Source organism: Protopterus annectens, chromosome 4.part0 (assembly GCF_019279795.1).
Source record: "Protopterus annectens isolate FY-2018-M chromosome 4.part0, PAN1.0, whole genome shotgun sequence".
In the NCBI taxonomy this organism is placed as follows: domain Eukaryota; kingdom Metazoa; phylum Chordata; order Ceratodontiformes; family Protopteridae; genus Protopterus; species Protopterus annectens.
Window position 1 is genome coordinate 786,457,726 of NC_056733.1, and position 18,408 is coordinate 786,476,133.

At 36.5% G+C, this 18,408-nt stretch overlaps 1 long non-coding RNA gene across 1 annotated transcript in view; it reads right to left on the reverse strand.

Annotated features, from left to right (window-relative positions):
• The window catches only part of LOC122800147, a 256,152-nt gene extending 239,270 nt beyond the window's left edge, over positions 1-16,882 (reverse strand). The window contains exon 1 of the long non-coding RNA XR_006364538.1: positions 16,713-16,882. This is a non-coding gene — a long non-coding RNA (uncharacterized LOC122800147). The remainder of the gene's footprint in view (positions 1-16,712) is intronic.
• Between the last annotated feature and the right edge of the window lie 1,526 nt (positions 16,883-18,408).

Genomic DNA, 18,408 nt, shown 5'->3' on the forward strand with positions numbered 1-18,408 from the left:
ATGCATATGCGTCTTTCTTTGAAGTTTTTATAAAGGAAACGCTCCATAATGCCACAGTTTTGAAAGATGATACATATAACAGTTAATATCTTTGTTGTAGATACTATGGTCCTGGTTAATGCTTTGTCATGGAAAATGCTTTGAACAGAAGCTAATCAGCTACTTAGAATGTGCACTGTAAACAGACAGAAGCGTCAAACGAGGGACTAATTTTAAAAATGCATAGTGCAAGCATAAAGTCGTGCTGATTAGGGGTTGCATTGGTGGTGGGATAAGCTGTTAAGTGACAAGCACACATGGCTGGTCATGAAGTATTTTCCTTCAGAAGCTACATGTGTGTGTTGGTGTGTAAAGATACTCAGTAGAAATTCCCAGAGACAGAAATTATGGGATATGATACATGCTGGAGCTGCTGTTGGATAGGCTTGGATAGAGTAGCAAATGGCAGTGGGAGAACAGGGTGTCAAGGCATGCAACCAACCTCCAATGATACCCTTATAGATGGAATGGACTGAGTCATTGTTTTCCACTGTGCATGTTCCACTGGTGATGGATTTATAGCTATGAAGGAGTTTCTGTAAAGCCACAAGAATGGACATATTAGGGGGCCCAATCTTTGATTATTATTACTAATGCTGTAACTGACTAGATATAAGAGGTGGAAGAGATGTGTGGTAGTATTATAATTTTGTATTATTATATAAGGTTATAGAGAGCAACAAGAACTGGAAGGAGTGGTGTTACTCATTACCTGAATGTTTAATTGTCTCATTAATGCAACAGAACTGTGTATTAACAGGCCACGTACAAACTATATTGTTATACTCATCATTATTTTGATAACTGGGTGGTTCCACTGAAGTTACAGGCATCCCCTTTATCAGACAAGACATGAAGTGCCCATGTCCACAGATGTGTGCAATGACTGTGCCATAGTAAATGCAAAATAGCAAGCATTACAGTAATCTCTGAACCTGCAGTCCATATGGAGATAATAGAAGACCAGACACCACGTATCAAATGTATGCAAATACACTGGAAGGAATACAGGGCCAAGTGAAAGAAATGTAACTCAGAGATTCCTATACTTAATTCAAAGTAGTAGGCAATAAATAGGCTCAGAATTATAAAGATATGTCACCAGCTGTATAAATTACAGATAACAAAACTCATTAAAGTACAACATCATAATCCCATGCAGATGACTTTTTAAGTTAACAGCCTGTGGAATAATTTGAATATCTGTGCTGAAATTAGCCTAAAGGGAACATAATAAATTATTGTTTTGATGTGGTGCTATTTCTTTGTGAACTATATGTGGTACTGTTCTTCTGCTACAGCATGAGGCTGACATTCCACAAGCTTGCACTATCATTTACAATGTGTCATCCCATGGAAAGTGTTACATTGTTACATATTCCAAGAGCCAGGAGGAGTGTTCGGGCAAACTAAACAGCTGGACTGCTGGTCCTCTACATTTTTCATACTGATGCCTTATTTTCAGTTCTGCAACTTGTGACTTTTCTTATGCTAGGTAGGGTAGCTGAGCTGGCAGGATGCCTAAAATTATGTTTTAGAAACTATGTGCAGATTATAGCACTGCAAGCTGTGCTGCTATATACATGTCCTGATATTTCTTGAGAAAGATCTGGGGACTTGTAGTCAAAAAAATACCTAGAAAAATAGTGATGATGTGTGTGTTGTAATCTGCTAGTAATGCTGTAACAACATGCAAACATTCACTCAAAAAATACATACACTCACAGAAAGAAACACATTGACAGACAGATAGAAGCAGGCACACATGCGCATACTTGCACATTCATGCTCACATGCTCATGTGTACATACTCATACGTGCGTGTACACTGCACTCAGCTACACACACACACACACACACACACACACACACACACACACACACACACACACAAACACACACACACACACACACACATTCCCGCATATGTTCACATAACATACAAACATGTAAGCACACACATATGGAAGTATACAACAGTCACAGCTGCTGCTTACAAATATACATACAAATATGCATTTATGCATACATATTCACATACACACAGGCATGCATATTCACAACACTGGTGCACATTTAATGCATGCGAATATTTTTTATTTTTATATACACACATAAGGACAGACTGGGACTCACATCACACTTAGATTTAGTTTCTCTCAACAATAAAGCATCCACATCCATGTTTTGGGTACCAGAAAGAGATTCTCCACCTCCCAACCAAACATAATCATTTTTGCCCCGTACCCAACATTAGTGTATCAAAGTCAAGGCACAATTTAAGAATAGCCTATAAAATATCTTCTCTTCTCAACAATGACATAACAAGCCATAACTATCAATCCTCTTTTACGTTCACTTGGATATTTCCTTCCACTCATTGTAGTATAGTCCTCTCAATACCTCCAGATACTGTAAAAAACAGAAAATAAAATTGCTAGCTTCATCTACCTCAGCCCCCACTGTGAGCAACATTGCCTTACTATTAATAAATCTCTAACTGTCTCCCAGCTGAGGGCAATGCAACTTTCCTTTGTAACACACTCACATGCAAACTCTTAAATAACTATTATTGCCCACCTCTTCAAAACCTCCTACAATTTTGCAAAAGCTCATATTTCCTTAGGAGCATGGATGGTAATTTACTGACCTGCCCTCACTACACAGTGGCCATAGCAGAAAAAATAATTTCCTAAATTAGCAGCTAATAATTGGAATCCAATATCTCCTGCCATATGTAATTTAACTATACTAGCCAAATTCAGAAAATCTGGTCAGTCCACCAGCACTTGATACCAGCACAGAATGCTGAAGGTCTTGGGTTCGAGTCCCAAATAAGAGTAAATATTTCTATGATTCTGACAATGCCTAAGCAGAAGGCTTCTGTACATGTGTATGTGTATATGTATAATTCTGCCTTAATCATCATGCTAGGGGTTTCCTGGTTGAGAGGAAAAAGGGGTTTTAAGGTAAATCGCAATAACTATCACTCCAGAGACTCTTGTTATTCTAGTGCCAGTAATAATGCCAGCATGGAATGCTGAAGGTGTTGTGTTTGAACCCCAAAGTATTTTACATTGATATTTCCATAATGTTAAAAAATGGTAACTGAAAACTTGGGACCCGGCATGCAGGGTGCTGGAATATGGAGACCAAATGACCGAAATCTAGACTTACATACACTAAGGCTGAGACTGCTATATCTCAGAACATTCCCTTTACCCTGATGTATGGCAAACCTGAACTTGGTATATATAAATCTGGGGGGGGCTAGGAAGCAAACAAAAGGTTTATATGAAAAAAATGGCATTCAGTATTCACTCTTCTCCTGTATTTTTTGGTCTGTTTTTGTTAGTTTATGGACTTGATATTCCAACTCCTGACATTTTAATAGGGAACTATTAAAAACAGATTAATAATCATTTCCAATAGCATGGCTTTGATAACAAAAGTTACAATGCAATGCACTTCTTCATTTTTTGCCCTAATTAATTCTTAGCCCTCCAATACTAATGCTACTTGACTCAAAACTTCTGTATATGCAGTGAATATTCTTATATTAATTTACTCTCTGTCTTAACTAATTTTCTACTACAGTCTTACCTGGCAGTTCTCATTATGAACTGTCAGAAAGTGGCATTTGCATTTATTCTGACAGAGTTTATACAGAACATTGTATTGCTGTTCATAGAAACAGAGTTGTGCCCTATCTTGATGCACACCCTATCTTGATGCACACTTCTACCTGCACATGCCCAGTAGAACTGAAATAGTAATGGCTACAATGGCTTCGGTCATGATCCACAGTTAAAATGGTTGTATTACTTAAAGGTAGCAATCAACTGATCATCCTCACAAATGCCTGCCAACATTTCACTCATCACATGTGCTGAAACAGGAACCCATATAGTAATGATCAGTGGAATACTAGCTTATACCTGTTGGGTGAATACAATTTAAATTGTAAAAAATGGATGCATGTTGAGTGAGTTATGAATGTATTTTATCACAGTAGTGATTGTTCGTTGCTGTTATCCTACTTTTTGTTCAGGTAAACATTGCTCACCTAGAGAGATGATTCCTGATCTTAGACAAACTGAAACATTTTCAGTTTTTTTTTTTTTTTTAGTGCAGAGGTCAGGGAAATTTAGTTAATCAATTTGAATATATCTGAATTTCATGGTTGAGAATCCGTAATCTTCTGTATTTCTTACTACTTGTAAAATTCTCATATTATCTCTAACAATCGATAGAGGTATATACTGTATAACGGGGAGTTTCAGATTATTCCATAAACTAGGAAGATGACATGTCGCAAACTGAGATTTCTTTTCAGTTGGCTTATATTTAGCTTCAATAGTAAGTTGCCCTATTACCCCATAGGCCAGATGTTTCAGGTATATTGCTTTAAAAAGAGCCGACTATAAAAGGGTTTTGAAGATCAGGCACAGATCACCATTTACTACCCTGCATTACTCTGTCTACAGTAAAAGCTCTCAACCTATAAGTGTAGATTAACATTTGTAGAATTTATTACAAGTTTTTAATGCAAATCGTCTGGTGTTTTTTCTAGTTGTACAAGATATTTTATTAAATACAAACAAAACTGTGCTGTCTTCTCCATTCAGTAACATCTTCCATGCCTAGTTATTGAAATCAATTTCGTTAAGATTAAGATTAAACAGGCTTCAAATAGAAATTTGTATAGCTACACTAGCAGTATTGTGACTACAAAGTTAGTTTAGTTGGGGTGATGTGGGAGGCATGACCTGCTGCATAGAAGATGTGTGTAATTTTATCAGAAATGAATTAATTTTATTATTCTCATCCTAACGGGCTTAAATGAGGTAGTCACCAGAAAGACAAATTGTATCCATGTTTTGTTCTGTATTTGTCTAAACCAGTGTCTTAAATTGTGTCAAATTAAATTTAAATTGTGGCAAATTAGTTTTCTGGATTGCCTTAAAATCTTGCCATTATTAGATCAATTGTACCAAATACCTACCTCACCAAGTGGAGATACGTTGATCAAAGATAAGTTTCTGATGTATTAGTGTGCCTAGACCCCCTTGCAGCAGTGTCTATTTGGAGTAAAGGACCAGCAAATTTATAATCCACACTGTCAGTTTTCTTCACAAAGTATAAAGCGCTTTACTTCTTTATACTGAGTATAACACTGCTGTCCAACTGTAGTTAAGTGTGATGGAAAGAAATGCTACCTGCAGCCACCTGTGCACTCTCACCGTTTTACTTAATTCATACTCTCTGATTCTCATAAGAAATGAATGGCTTTAGACATTCAAATATAGTTACATAAAGTTAGTATATACTCACCTTAAGTTGAATTTTGCTGAATTAGTTTTCTGTTTTATTTCTATTTTTTCATTGTTATTGTATAAATGGTTTCTTCTTTTACTCTCTGTTCACTGTTCCTTTCTTTCCCCCCCCTCCATCTCTGCTCAACCCTAGATCATTCCTTCTATCTTTTTGTCTGATTTTTATCTGTTGGTTCCCCCCTTACCTCTCTTGCATGTCCTTGTACTTTTCTCATGCCTGTAAAATTCTGTGTAATATACAAGGTTGTTAAGTGTTTTTAATGGCTGCTTGCATTGTACACAGTACTTACTAATATTATATATCTATCTCTGTTGTTATCAGTATTGGAAAACTATTACTGTTGAACTGTCTTGCTGAAAAGGGTCTTGCATCGGTCCTTCAACTCAGTTAGCAACCAACCAACCAGATAAATAAAGGTAATTTCTGCTTGAAAACTATTCAATACAAATTATAAAGCAATTAAATCAATCTAGACTAAAGGACTGGTGGCACCTCCATAGAAAATGTCTGGGAAATACAGTAGTTAGGTGTTGTTCCATTTGGAAATATAATATTGCAATATTTAATAATAACAGGCTGGGTGGTTTGAGTTGAGGGGAATGGATGTAGAGGAGGAGATGTGGCAAAAATGTACATGTATACTAATGGGGGCAGATAAAGAGTAGAAATGAAGAAGGAGTACATTATTGATAGAATGATGTTATTTTATGAAACACTAACACTTGTGAATGTATATGTTCTAGTAGTATTTCCTATTATTTAATCTGTTTTTGAACTATGCTACCTACTTGTTATTTAGGTTGCATTTTAACATAAATTTCTATTGAATGTGATGTCGTATTCACCACACTAAGGCCTCATCTAAGAGGAAGATAACAATTGCAGTCAAACTTTTCATGAACAAAACTTTTCTTTTAAATCATATCACCTTAATAATTAATAATCGAGATGTGATATGCACCTTCTAGCATGTAGTATAAGCTGTAGAATGTGTGGACATATGAAAAGGGTTTTGTTGTTTTATATGACAAGTAATTTGCTCTTCCACATACAGCCATTTGTCTATGATGTTTCCTAAACTAGAAAATCATAAACTTTGCATGCAGCTTATCTGCAGATAATACTGATGGATAAGCACATTTTTATGTTGATGTGAAGATAATTCAGGATCAGTATCAGTTCTGTGTTGTCATGATCTTTTACGGTGACACAGTGGTACAGTACTTAGCATTGTTGCCTCACAGCAAGAGATTTTATGTTTCAATTCTTGGATGGGGTGCCTTCTGTGTGGAGTCTGCATGCTCTCACTGCATTTGCATGGATTTCCTCTGGGTGCTCTAGTTTACTTCCACATTCCAAAGACATGTTTGGAACACCCCCCCTCCCCCGGGCCTCTGCTGAAAATAGGCTCTGTCCTAGTCATACATTCCCAGTAAACAAATGATAAGCAAATTATGCATTGTGATAGGATATCGCACATTTATCATGGTCTTTTGTGCATTGTGGTAGGATATCACACATTCATCATGGTTTTTAATGCATTGTAGTATTATATCACACATTTGTCATGCTCGTTTATGTACTGTGGTGGGATATCACACATTTGTCATGCTCTTTTATGCATTGTGGTACGATATCACACGTTCGTCATGCACTTTTATGCATTGTGGTAGGATATCACACATTCGTCATGCTGTTTTATGCATTGTGGTAGGATATCACACATTCATATTTAACTTGACTTTGAAGGGCAATGTGTTATCCGCATCCTCCACTTCCCACCTCCGGATAACAACACTTATTGCAACTGATACTTAACTGATTTGCTCTGCTTGAATCTCCTGTCATCTCTGTGTCCTACATGCTGTGGTTTTCAGTTATTTTGTGCATCTTGGCACTGTCCTCAGCTGCATTAAATGACCTACTGTGCTCTTAGAAATTATACAATACCATATTATTTCATCTAACTACAGCATTTGCTCCTGTATTTTTAATGTGCATTCATCAGTTATGTATGAGCAAACAGGCATGAGAAAAACAATGGTGAAGCAAGGCACAGTGACCCACTGATTCCACGTGGTTATACACCAGGTGCCTGATCTCACCTTTTCATGCTGTACCACCTACAAAAACAATGGTGAAGGAAGGCACAGTGACCCACTGATTCCACATGGTTATACACCAGGTGCCTGATCTCACCTTTTCATGCTGTACCACCTACAAAAACAATGGTGAAGGAAGGCACAGTGACCCACTGATTCCACATGGTTATACACCAGGTGCCTGATCTCACCTTTTCATGCTGTACCACCTACAAAAACAATGATGAAGGAAGGCACAGTGACCCACTGATTCCACATGGTTATACACCAGGTGCCTGATCTCACCTTTTCATGCTGTACCACCTACAAAAACAATGATGAAGGAAGGCACAGTGACCCACTGATTCCACGTGGTTATACACCAGGTGCCTGATCTCACCTTTTCATGCTGTACCACCTACAAAAACAATGGTAAAGGAAGGCACAGTGACCCACTGATCCCACATGGTTATATACCAGGTGCCTGATCTCACCTTTTCATGCTGTACCACCTACAAAAACAATGGTAAAGGAAGGCACAGTGACCCACTGATCCCACATGGTTATATACCAGGTGCCTGATCTCACCTTTTCATGCTGTACCACCTACAAAAACAATGATGAAGGAAGGCACAGTGACCCACTGATTCCACGTGGTTATACACCAGGTGCCTGATCTCACCTTTTCATGCTGTACCACCTTTCAATCACCCCATTAACTCATTCAGGAATTTCATATGACAAAATCCAATAATCCAGTAAGGAAATCCATTTTACAACCTTACCACTCTCTCAGGAACACATTCCTTCATAGTTTCTGTTCTGAATCTGAGTTTTCCTGTGGCTCAGTCATGTTCTCTTCCCCTCCTCCCTATACATCGTCTTCAGGCATGCCAGACACTACGATTTAAAATCAGATATCACTAAGCCTGAAAAGAACAGCAGAATTACATAAACATTGTAGGAATCCACCCAAACAGCTAGATATGGTGTGTGTGTGTGTGTGTGTGTGTGTGTGTGTGTGTGTGTGTGTGTGTGTGTGTGTGTGTGTGTGTGTTTCACTTTTTATGTCCCTATACCCATCTCACTTTAGACCTTGAGGCACCTGGATCAGTCCCTGTTGTTTTTGTACTTCATAAGTGGTAATAGCTTAGCAGCTCATATTCTATCATACTGTGCAGGAGGAAGGGTGAGCGGTTCTTTCACCTTACCTTCTTGTTTCTCACCTTGTTTAGGACTGTGAAGATGGAATGGATTTAGTGAAGGCTGAATGTGCACATTTCCATGTGCCTGTTTCCACAGCATGAAGCCTGCCGCTATTTTGTTGTTCCAGAAGTTCAACAGAAGCCCCCACAGTATCCACTATGTAGAGATATCATACAGCCATATCACTCACTTTCTGAAGGAATTTTTTTTCTTCAAAAAAAATTTTAATAACTTTCCATAATACAGCAAAACATACATTTCAAACATAATAAACAGTGTAACAACAAATTATATAATTAAATATGATTTGGCTGAAGTTATTTGTTCAAAAGTTGTGTGTAAAAACTGTTGTATTTAACAACTTAACAAAAATACTGGAATTATTTACAAAAACTTTCAGTTTTCTCTGTCTTACTATGAACATAAAATAATATAACACATTTATAAGTTAACAGTAATAAAAAGATCAGAGCAAAAATTAAAGTAATGGATGAAGTTATTAAGTAAAGAGCATATCTATTTCTCATGTTACATAATGATTTTGTTACTAATATATGGGGATGAAGAATGTTAGGGTATTTTAAGTAGGACATTTAGAGTTTTTTCTCAACATTTGATGAAAATAAACTTGCTTTTCTTTTCTTGTGCTAAAAACTTACAAGATCTTATATATTTAGAAGCAACATCTTTAAACACATTCCAACTGATTTATTTCAAATCCAACCAGTTTTGACATGTAGAATTTAACTAGGGTAAATAGAATTAATAATAATTTCAAGTCTCTATGGCTTAATCCTTCAAGGGTATGCAGGATCACAGATTGTCATTCCAGAGATGATCATAATATCCAAGGCATTGAAACTTACCATATAGAGTTTCCCATAGTTGTTTTGAGTAATTACAGAACCAGAAGATATGCAGTATGTCTGGTTAATCAGAGTAGCATTTATTACAAAAGGTCTAACATTTGGGTTAAAGAAATCTAAACCCACATTGGGTGTCACTAAGTTTTGGATGAATTGAAATGAATGACTTTTTATCAATCTGCTTGAATTAATGAGTGGTTTGTAGAATGATAAACCAGAAAAAAAACTAGGTAGGCCTCCATGTTGTTTAGAAGCAGTAAATTAAGTATAACTTTGAATTGCTTAATGTAGAAATGACATTGTTGAAGACAAATATTCATATCAATGAATACTGTCAAAGGGAGATTAACTTTCGGTATTGTTGGTATACTTGTAAGAGTAGTAGAAATATGGCATCAGTATATAGGTTGAAATGACATGGTGATAAGGGGTATCATTGTCTGACTCCTTGGTTTAATGTTATCGATTATGAAACACATTTGTTGGTGGCCAGTTGTATTGCAGGGTTATTATATAATGGAGATAGGTGATTTAAAAAGGATAAGGAAAGCCACTTTTTTCCTGACACTTTCATCAAGAAGAGGAGAATATTAATTCTGTCAAATGCATTAAATACGTCTAATGCTAAAACATTTATTGCTTTTCTTTCCAATGAATTTAATACTTATAAGGTATCTAATGTAAGGGTTTAGTCATAAGCCTGCCTTGCTTTAAAAAAAAAAACATGATTGAAGGTGGTTATGGTAGAATGCAAGAATCTTTTTTGTCTAGTCACTATAATAGAGGTAAAATAAAAACTGCCAGCACCCCACAAGGTGAATCCTCTGTGGGCACAAAGATGCATAGAAAATAAAATAAAAATGTAAAAATGCCAACGGAGTAAAGCACGGCTATAAACTGTAATGTCCAGGCACAAACCAAGTCCAAGGTGATAAAAAATCCAAAAATTTATTGTCAAAATGCAATCAGGTAAGCGCTTTCGCATAGGAGCTTCATCAGACCAGATAACAAATCAAAACCTAACCGCCATTTATATAAAACAGTCCTTATTCAAAAATATCAATGAATCAATCACTCAATCATCAATTGAGACCACAGTATGCAACAATACATTTAAAGTGAACATGATATACTGCATATACATGTTTAAAGATCTCAATGGATACATGAATAAATAAATAACATCATAAATAAAAAAATAAAAATAAAAATAAAACAAATAAAATGAAATAAAGATGAAAATATGTAACAATATATAAACATATATATTACATATTAAAACCTATGTAAAGAAACCTGAAAAAAAAAACACATAAAACAGATGTATCAAACCTGTGCAGATGAAATTAGGTTTGATACATCTGTTTTATGTGTTCACTTTAAATGTATTGTTTCCTTCTTTGTTCATTTACTTATTTTAGTTTTATTAATTTGTTAATCTAGTAAGTAAACTGTTTTTCTTGGAAACTTTTTAACCTCAAACCCAGACCCACAAAGGCAAGAGTAAATGCATAAATATATAAAACTACTCATAAAAGGTAGAAAACTGAAAATAGTAGAACAGAGATGAAAAAGAATCACGAAACAAGAAATGACTCATGAAGGGGAAGCACAAAACACTCCCCTACTAAAAAGGCCAGATATCAGTAAACCACAGCTATAAAACCAAGCTCAAGTGTTGTCTTGGTAGTGATACTGTTAGGAAAAGGGGTTTTAGTAATGTAATGTGTAGGGGTACAGTAACGGTTAGGGTTAGCACACATGAGTAAGGAAGTGCTTGTGTCATTGGGCCACAGAACATTCCTGGGTGTGTTATTTACACAACAGCACATACTCTAAAGGGCATCATTGCTCGCTTAACATCTGAAAACAGGGTTTTATAAGTCATGTTTTCAAATCTCAATAAAATAGCTAATATCAAAATAAAAAAACAAAAAGTGGAATGGACACTCCAAAACAAACTTCAATGAACTTCAACGAATTTCACTTGGCAGTTGAGTGATGTCTTAATTTATTCTTCTGTTCCAAATGTGATTGGATGAATTGTTTATATTTAAATGTTTTTTTTTAATGGCAGACTATTACTCTGATGAAGTATTTTTGTTTGTAAGATGAAAGCGCTCAGTTTGTGGTTTTATTCCATTAATAATCATTGAAGTGCATTGAAGTTAGTTTTGGAGTGTCCATTCTACTTTTTGTATTTTATTTTTCAAATCTCTTTTGCAATATGTGTAATTATTTATTTTGGGGAATATTCTTCTTTCCATTGGTTAAACCATGTACATCATCACAACTACTATCTACTTAATCTTCTTAGATTATAAATATATCTTGTTTAGTGATGGTTTATTAAAACATCAGGGTTCATATTACATAGAACGTTTCCTTCCAATAGTCTTAACATAGTGGTAATACTAAGATAGGAAAAAATGCTCATTTTATAATTATGTGCAACTCAATTGCAAAGTTCTTTAGGCGGTCAAAGCTATTAAATGTCAGCATGAAAGAAAAGGAACAGACTTGATCAGGCATTAATTATGATTTTCTGCTGAGGTTTAAATGTCTGCTTCATTTCCATTGCTCCTTTTTGAGTTGCACAACAAAGGAAGCAAAGGCTTCGTTGAGGTATTATCAAATGCTCAAAATTCCAGTGCAGAACTACAGACTAATTTTAGCTACTGCTGCACTAAAGGGGGCAAGTAGAAAACACGGCACATCAAATTTGCTCTTCACTTTAATGAGATGTATAAGCTGGGATGGGAATCAGCCCCTAGGTTTTATAGGTGGACCAACATAATGATTTAGCTTTTGGAGTGTGAGTTCTGAGTAATGTTCAGAAAGACAATTTGCATCAGTGCAGCCTGAGTCCTCTAAAGCAGCATGCATGATTGCTGAACAGGATGTTGCAAAAAAAGAAGTAAAAATGACATTCAGTGCCTCTTGTGTAAAAAATGGACTACAGAGGTGTTGGGATACCTTCATACTGTACTATTGCAGGTGTTATAATAAAACCTACATGTGTTTTCAGATTATGTGAACCTGTCATCAACTGTTAAATTGTTAACAATAACTGATGATGGTTTGTATCAGAATAATTCAGCACATTTAGGAGGTAAAAATGACAGTAAATATTTCACATCTTACTTTGCCACCTAGAAACAGACGGTCTTAAAATATGTAAAGCTACCCAGAAAGGCTATAAAAGTTCCAAGTCCTCAGAAAAGCTATAAAAGTTCCAAGTCATCAGAAAGGCAATAAAAGTTCCAAGTCCTCATGGTAAGCCCCTGTAACATAAGGCTGATCACTTTTACTTACCTGACCCCTTTGCTGCACATACAACCACAAGTATTGCACCAGCATTTTATTTTTGAATGGAAATTTGTGGTGCGAAGTATACTACACAATACACAGTTTTAACATAAGAATGAGAGGTCATTGTGAATTTTTTTCTTTGGGCCACAGACTCCAGAATTGACAAATGTCAGGTGGGCCAAATTATTTTAAATGCCAGGCTTCCATGTTTACAGAAACAGTTGGAAAATGTATCCCGATGTGGTACAAAGAGAAGACATATGTCAGACACAAATGTCTGAATAAGTAAGGTGGTCTAGAACCAACTGCTAGATGCTAGAGTTATGATGAACCAGCTGAGGAGGAAGATGATGCCATAGAACTAATGAGCGATAGCACCTAGCTATTTGCAGGAAAATGTAACCAAAGCCATATCCACCTTTTGTAGTGTAAGTAGTGCATGTATGGTGTGGAGTGTTTTATTAAGATTCCTAGCATTGAGCAGCAATACCTTAATGTTGTCTCTGATTATGTTTAGTCATGTTGGAAGTTTTAGAAGACTTACTTTGCCTAAAAAGGCACAATGGAGTAGAAAAGGTTGTAGCCAATAATATGGAAACCTTGGGACAGGGATAGGTGCAGGCTATCACTAGCTAAGCAGTTAGGACTGTCTACCATCTCTTCCCAGGATAATATATATTGAACCTGCTTAGAATGACACCAGAAGCTAAGTCAGTTATTGAAACTGATTATTTTTTTCACATATTGTGGCGTCATTCTTCATGATGGTAGAACACTGTGCTACATTCATACCTGTGATAGACACATATTCCAAGAACTCTAGCTTGTCTTCCTTCATACAGTGCATGGAGGTACATCTCAAGTCATTTACACCACATGTGACTGTGTCATACGTGTGCTTTTGTGCAGATATCTGAGTGCTTGTGTGATATGGTAAATCCTGTCCTTTGATAAGAAATTGACTGTGGCCCTCTCTTTGCATAGCCTTGTGAGTGATGCAGCCATCAGTCTTGTGGGACCTTCTATAAAGAGGATTTCAGTATGTTTAGTGGTTTGGCTTAGGGGCTTTTGGACTAAGTCTGTGTGACTCATAGATGTATGTTTCATGCTGGGAACTGCCTGTGATGAGTATTTGTGAGGTTGCGAAGGGTATTTGTTCCCATTAGTTACATTTAGGAGGCCTCTGTGCTTTAGGTAGGTTACATCTTAGAGCCACACAATGTGTTGGTCTGTGTGTTTGGTCTGACGTGGTTTAGGTTTAGTGTAGTTATTTGTAGTAACTTAATATGAGAACTTTGCCTACAATAATGTTAAATAACTACATATCTCATACACTCTGGCAGATTAAGTAGTAGCTGGGTGTCAGTAAACATGAGACAATTGCTGCATTGTCTCATGATGTCTATTTCAACCAAGCTGGTTACAGAAACAGTTGGAAAAATGCAGATCTGTGGTTGAAGTTGCTTACCACTGTGGTCTGGAGGAGGTGTACTACCTAAGAGATGAGAATCTATCTAAAATGAACAATATAAGTCTACACACAAAGAGGAATGAGATGCTTAATGCAGCTACTGACTATTAAATACATTCAGACTTTCTGAAGTAGTTTATATAAAGGAAGTTATAGTAATAAATGACTGTGTCTGTACAGTGCATGCAGCTGAGTGAGAAGTGCTTTTCAACAAAGGTAAATTATGATAGCAGAGAAATACAAAAAAATTCAAATAAGCCCACTGGCTAATAGCAAAACAGCACAAATCAAGGCTCAACAAGAAATCAGAAGCCTAGAAATGGATTAATTCTTCTTCTACGTTCACTAGAGTTTAAACCACATTCTGCACCATTAAAAAGCCAGAATTCCAAGCCCAGGAGGGTGATGATCCTGGGAATGTGTTAAAACTCCACTTACAGGCTAAATTTACAAAAGGGGATGGTGCATGCCAATTAAAGTAGAAAGTACAGGTACTAGTGATATGGTTACAATATTTTTAATAGCAACACTGAAGCCCATTTAAAAGATATTTACATTACACATTATCACTTGACACATAAAAATATATTATAAACTTTACTAGGATAATACTCAAGATTCAAGTGTGATAATTCTGGGGCAGTAATGGTGTCTAATTAATTAATTAATATGAGTACTTGGTAAATGTGTAATGGAACTTAAAGTTTCAAGTAATATGCTTGCTGCTAATAGTCATGAATATTTTTTAAACACATGGAGGAAATGTAGCATATGTGTGCCAAAGGTGCACACAGATTAGTCATGCATGTGTAGTCCAGCTGGGGGCACCAATGTATTACTGCAGCAGCTAGCAAGAATGTATATTTTGCAAATCCGGCAACACCTATTTATTATAACTCTGTAATGGCATGTTGTGCAAATGCACAGTTGTAAGACAAAAACTCTCCTGCTCTTTATTCAGCTGAGTTGTCATTATGGAATGTTGTGCAAGTTTTCATCAGATCCTTTGTCGATCTACAACCCCTGTAGATATGTATGTCTGAATGTCTATCTGTCTATCTATATGTCTATCTGTCTATCTATCTATCTATCTATCTATCTATCTATCTATCTATCTATCTATCTATCTATCCCTCCATCTGGCCATTAACTGTTATTTATTGATAACCAGGAGTAGATCATTAAGGCACAAATGGGCAATTTTCTGGGTGTCCTGGAAGCACATGAAAGTTAACTTGTCCATAATGACACTGTATAAATATAGGGGACTGTTGAGAGTCAAAAATCATATTTGTAGTCTGGAACCTTAACCACTATAGTCTACAAATGCCACATAACTGTGTTATTCTGTGCAAGTTCCCACAACCAGTCTTTTGAACAGCTGCACCCTGGGTCATTATGCCTGTATACCCTGTAATTTCATAAGCTCATTGCTTCCTTTTGGCAGACATATGTGACAATGCAGCAGGCTCTGTCAACTGACATGAAAGTAAAACCAAGCTTCTCATGAGAACTGTGATCATATAAACAATCTCCCAACAGAAGAGAGAAGAAAAGCTTGTATTAGTATTCTACAGCATTGCTGATCGTGTGAGTAAATTGTGCTGAAAAAAATAGTGACAAATGTAAACAGTTTAAATTATTCTAGTAGTAATTCTGAGTCTTCAGGTGAGTCATAACCACAGTATTTCCTTTGTTCTGCATGTGAGTGAATAACCCGGCAGGCTTCACAGGGCAGGCATCATTTTACAAGGATAGTAAAATGAAACACAGTCCTGTAAGAAGAGTGCCTCCAGCAGAACTGAATGATCTTCCTGTGACTCAGACAACCACAACATTCCAAGCACCTTCGAACTACAGATGAGCCATCTTAACCTACTGGTGACTACCCACTGAGTCACTCTCACTTCTATTGGGATCCTGTGGTGAGAGATTGCTTTAGTGCATACTTAACTTTGTAAGTCAAGAATGACATGTGACAGAGGCAGGCAGTAATGCACAAATTAACATACCCCCCTCACCAAACCTCCACAAACATCCTAATAAATTCCTTCCTAATAAATACACATGATACATAGAGACACAATTGGGTGGGTTGCATGACTAGGCTTATAAAGGCCCTGGTGGTCATTAGTCTAGTATATAGCTATGAACCTACGAACGTATGCACTCCAGTTCACACTTGGCTTAGGAACTTCTGACAAGCTGCAGTGTGTATTGTGCCACAACTGTGCATGTTCAAATAGCAAGCTATTCATAAAGTCGCATGTATTAAGAGTAAAAGTCGATAACTATGTAATGCAATGCTTATAGAGAGCATCAACAACTGCATCAGAAATTTAGACCTATGTACCCTGACAAACATGAAGTAGAAAGGGATGGAAAAAACTGAATCAATACCTTATCACATCTGCTCAGCTTGCTTTGAACATTCTAAAGCTGTACATTTCACGTTCCTTTGCCATTTCATTTATTGTCGCTTACTTCTTCTTAGGACAACCTCTCTCACCACCATCATAATTCTGCCCCGCAGAGTTTTGACTGTTAGCTGTTGCCTCTTAGCCACAGGTCTGTCTATGACAAACACTTGCAGTATTTTTCCTGGAAATCCTGACTCATGTCCCTACCAGTTTCCTACACAAGTTTCAAGTATCTTTCTGTTTTGATGTATTGCTGTACTTGTAAGGGCAAATGCTGGAATTTCAGCACCACGTTTACAAGTTTTGTTTTGTAACAGGAGTTAGACAGAAAACAAAGGTAAACTTGGCAGTTGTACACGTGACTGGGTTACCTTATGGAAGAACACTTGGAACAAATAAATACATGGATGCCATTTAAGTAATAATGGCCTAAAGAATTCAGCAAGGGGAATTTTGTGACATGCAATGAAAGACGCATACATTTCTGATGCTAAACCTATGTACTCTGGGTGCTGTTAAACTGCTCACAGATCACTGTACTCAAACAACTACTACATCAGAAAGTTGTATCTTATTATAAAATAGTTTGGAAAACACTATAGCTTCAGTAAAATGTAAAAAAGATAGATTTTTGTGTTTTGTTTTGTTTTTTTTTTTTTTGATGTTCAAGTTTTTGGAAACTCGATCTTATGGTCTCTCTGATATTATTTTTTTCGAGTTTTGGAAAAGTCAGTCATCTGACATAGACCCATACATATATATATATGTGTATATATATATATATATAGAGAGAGAGAGAGAGAGAGAGATAGATATAGATAGATATGAATAAAATATATGGTCACAGTTCACTTTGTTGAATCTTCCTTTATTAACAAAGTGAACTGATGTGTGATTTTTATGGAATTACATTATATTTAAATCCCAGCAGTAAAGGTACCATGAAGATTGACTTTCTGTATTATGTGTGAGGTTTGATTGCATACAGTTAAGTGAGTTTCTTCATTCATTTTATTTATTTAACCTTTGTTGATTATGTTAGTCCCCTTACACTGGGTGCCTCTTTTCAAGGGAGATCCAAGGTGGTATTTATATGGACTAGAGGAAATTTGGCCAGGGCACCAGGAAAATTCCTTTACTCTTTTCATTAAATGCAGTGAGATCTTTTACATCCATCTGAGCTACCGCCAATGCAGGTTTAATGTCCACTAATGCCAAAACTTTCAGATATATCAAAGGCGGCATTTAAGTTAGGAGTGTGTGTCTGAGACAGAGTACAGGGCAGGTAAGCAAATGGATGTAGTGTTGTGTAAGTATGTCTATGTGAGACGTGTGTGTGCATGCCACAACTCTGAGAAGTGTAATGTACACTATGTCACATAAAACCGTAAGCTCTTTTGTCCCTTCTGAAGAAGTCCTTACTTTTGGGATGAAAGCGCTTACGGTTTTACGTGAAATAGTGTATGTTAAAGTACTCGGCAGTGTGACATCTGTGTTGCTTTTATAACAGTAAATGTTTCAAAGGGGTGTGGGAATATGGTGGTAGCTGCATAATAGTTAGGTAGGGAAGAATGGAAAAAACTGCAGGTGTTAGAAGAAGATTCTAGTGGTATAATGTTAATTGTGGGGAACCATGTCATTCAGGATGAAAACTAGGAAAACAAGAGGCAGAAGAT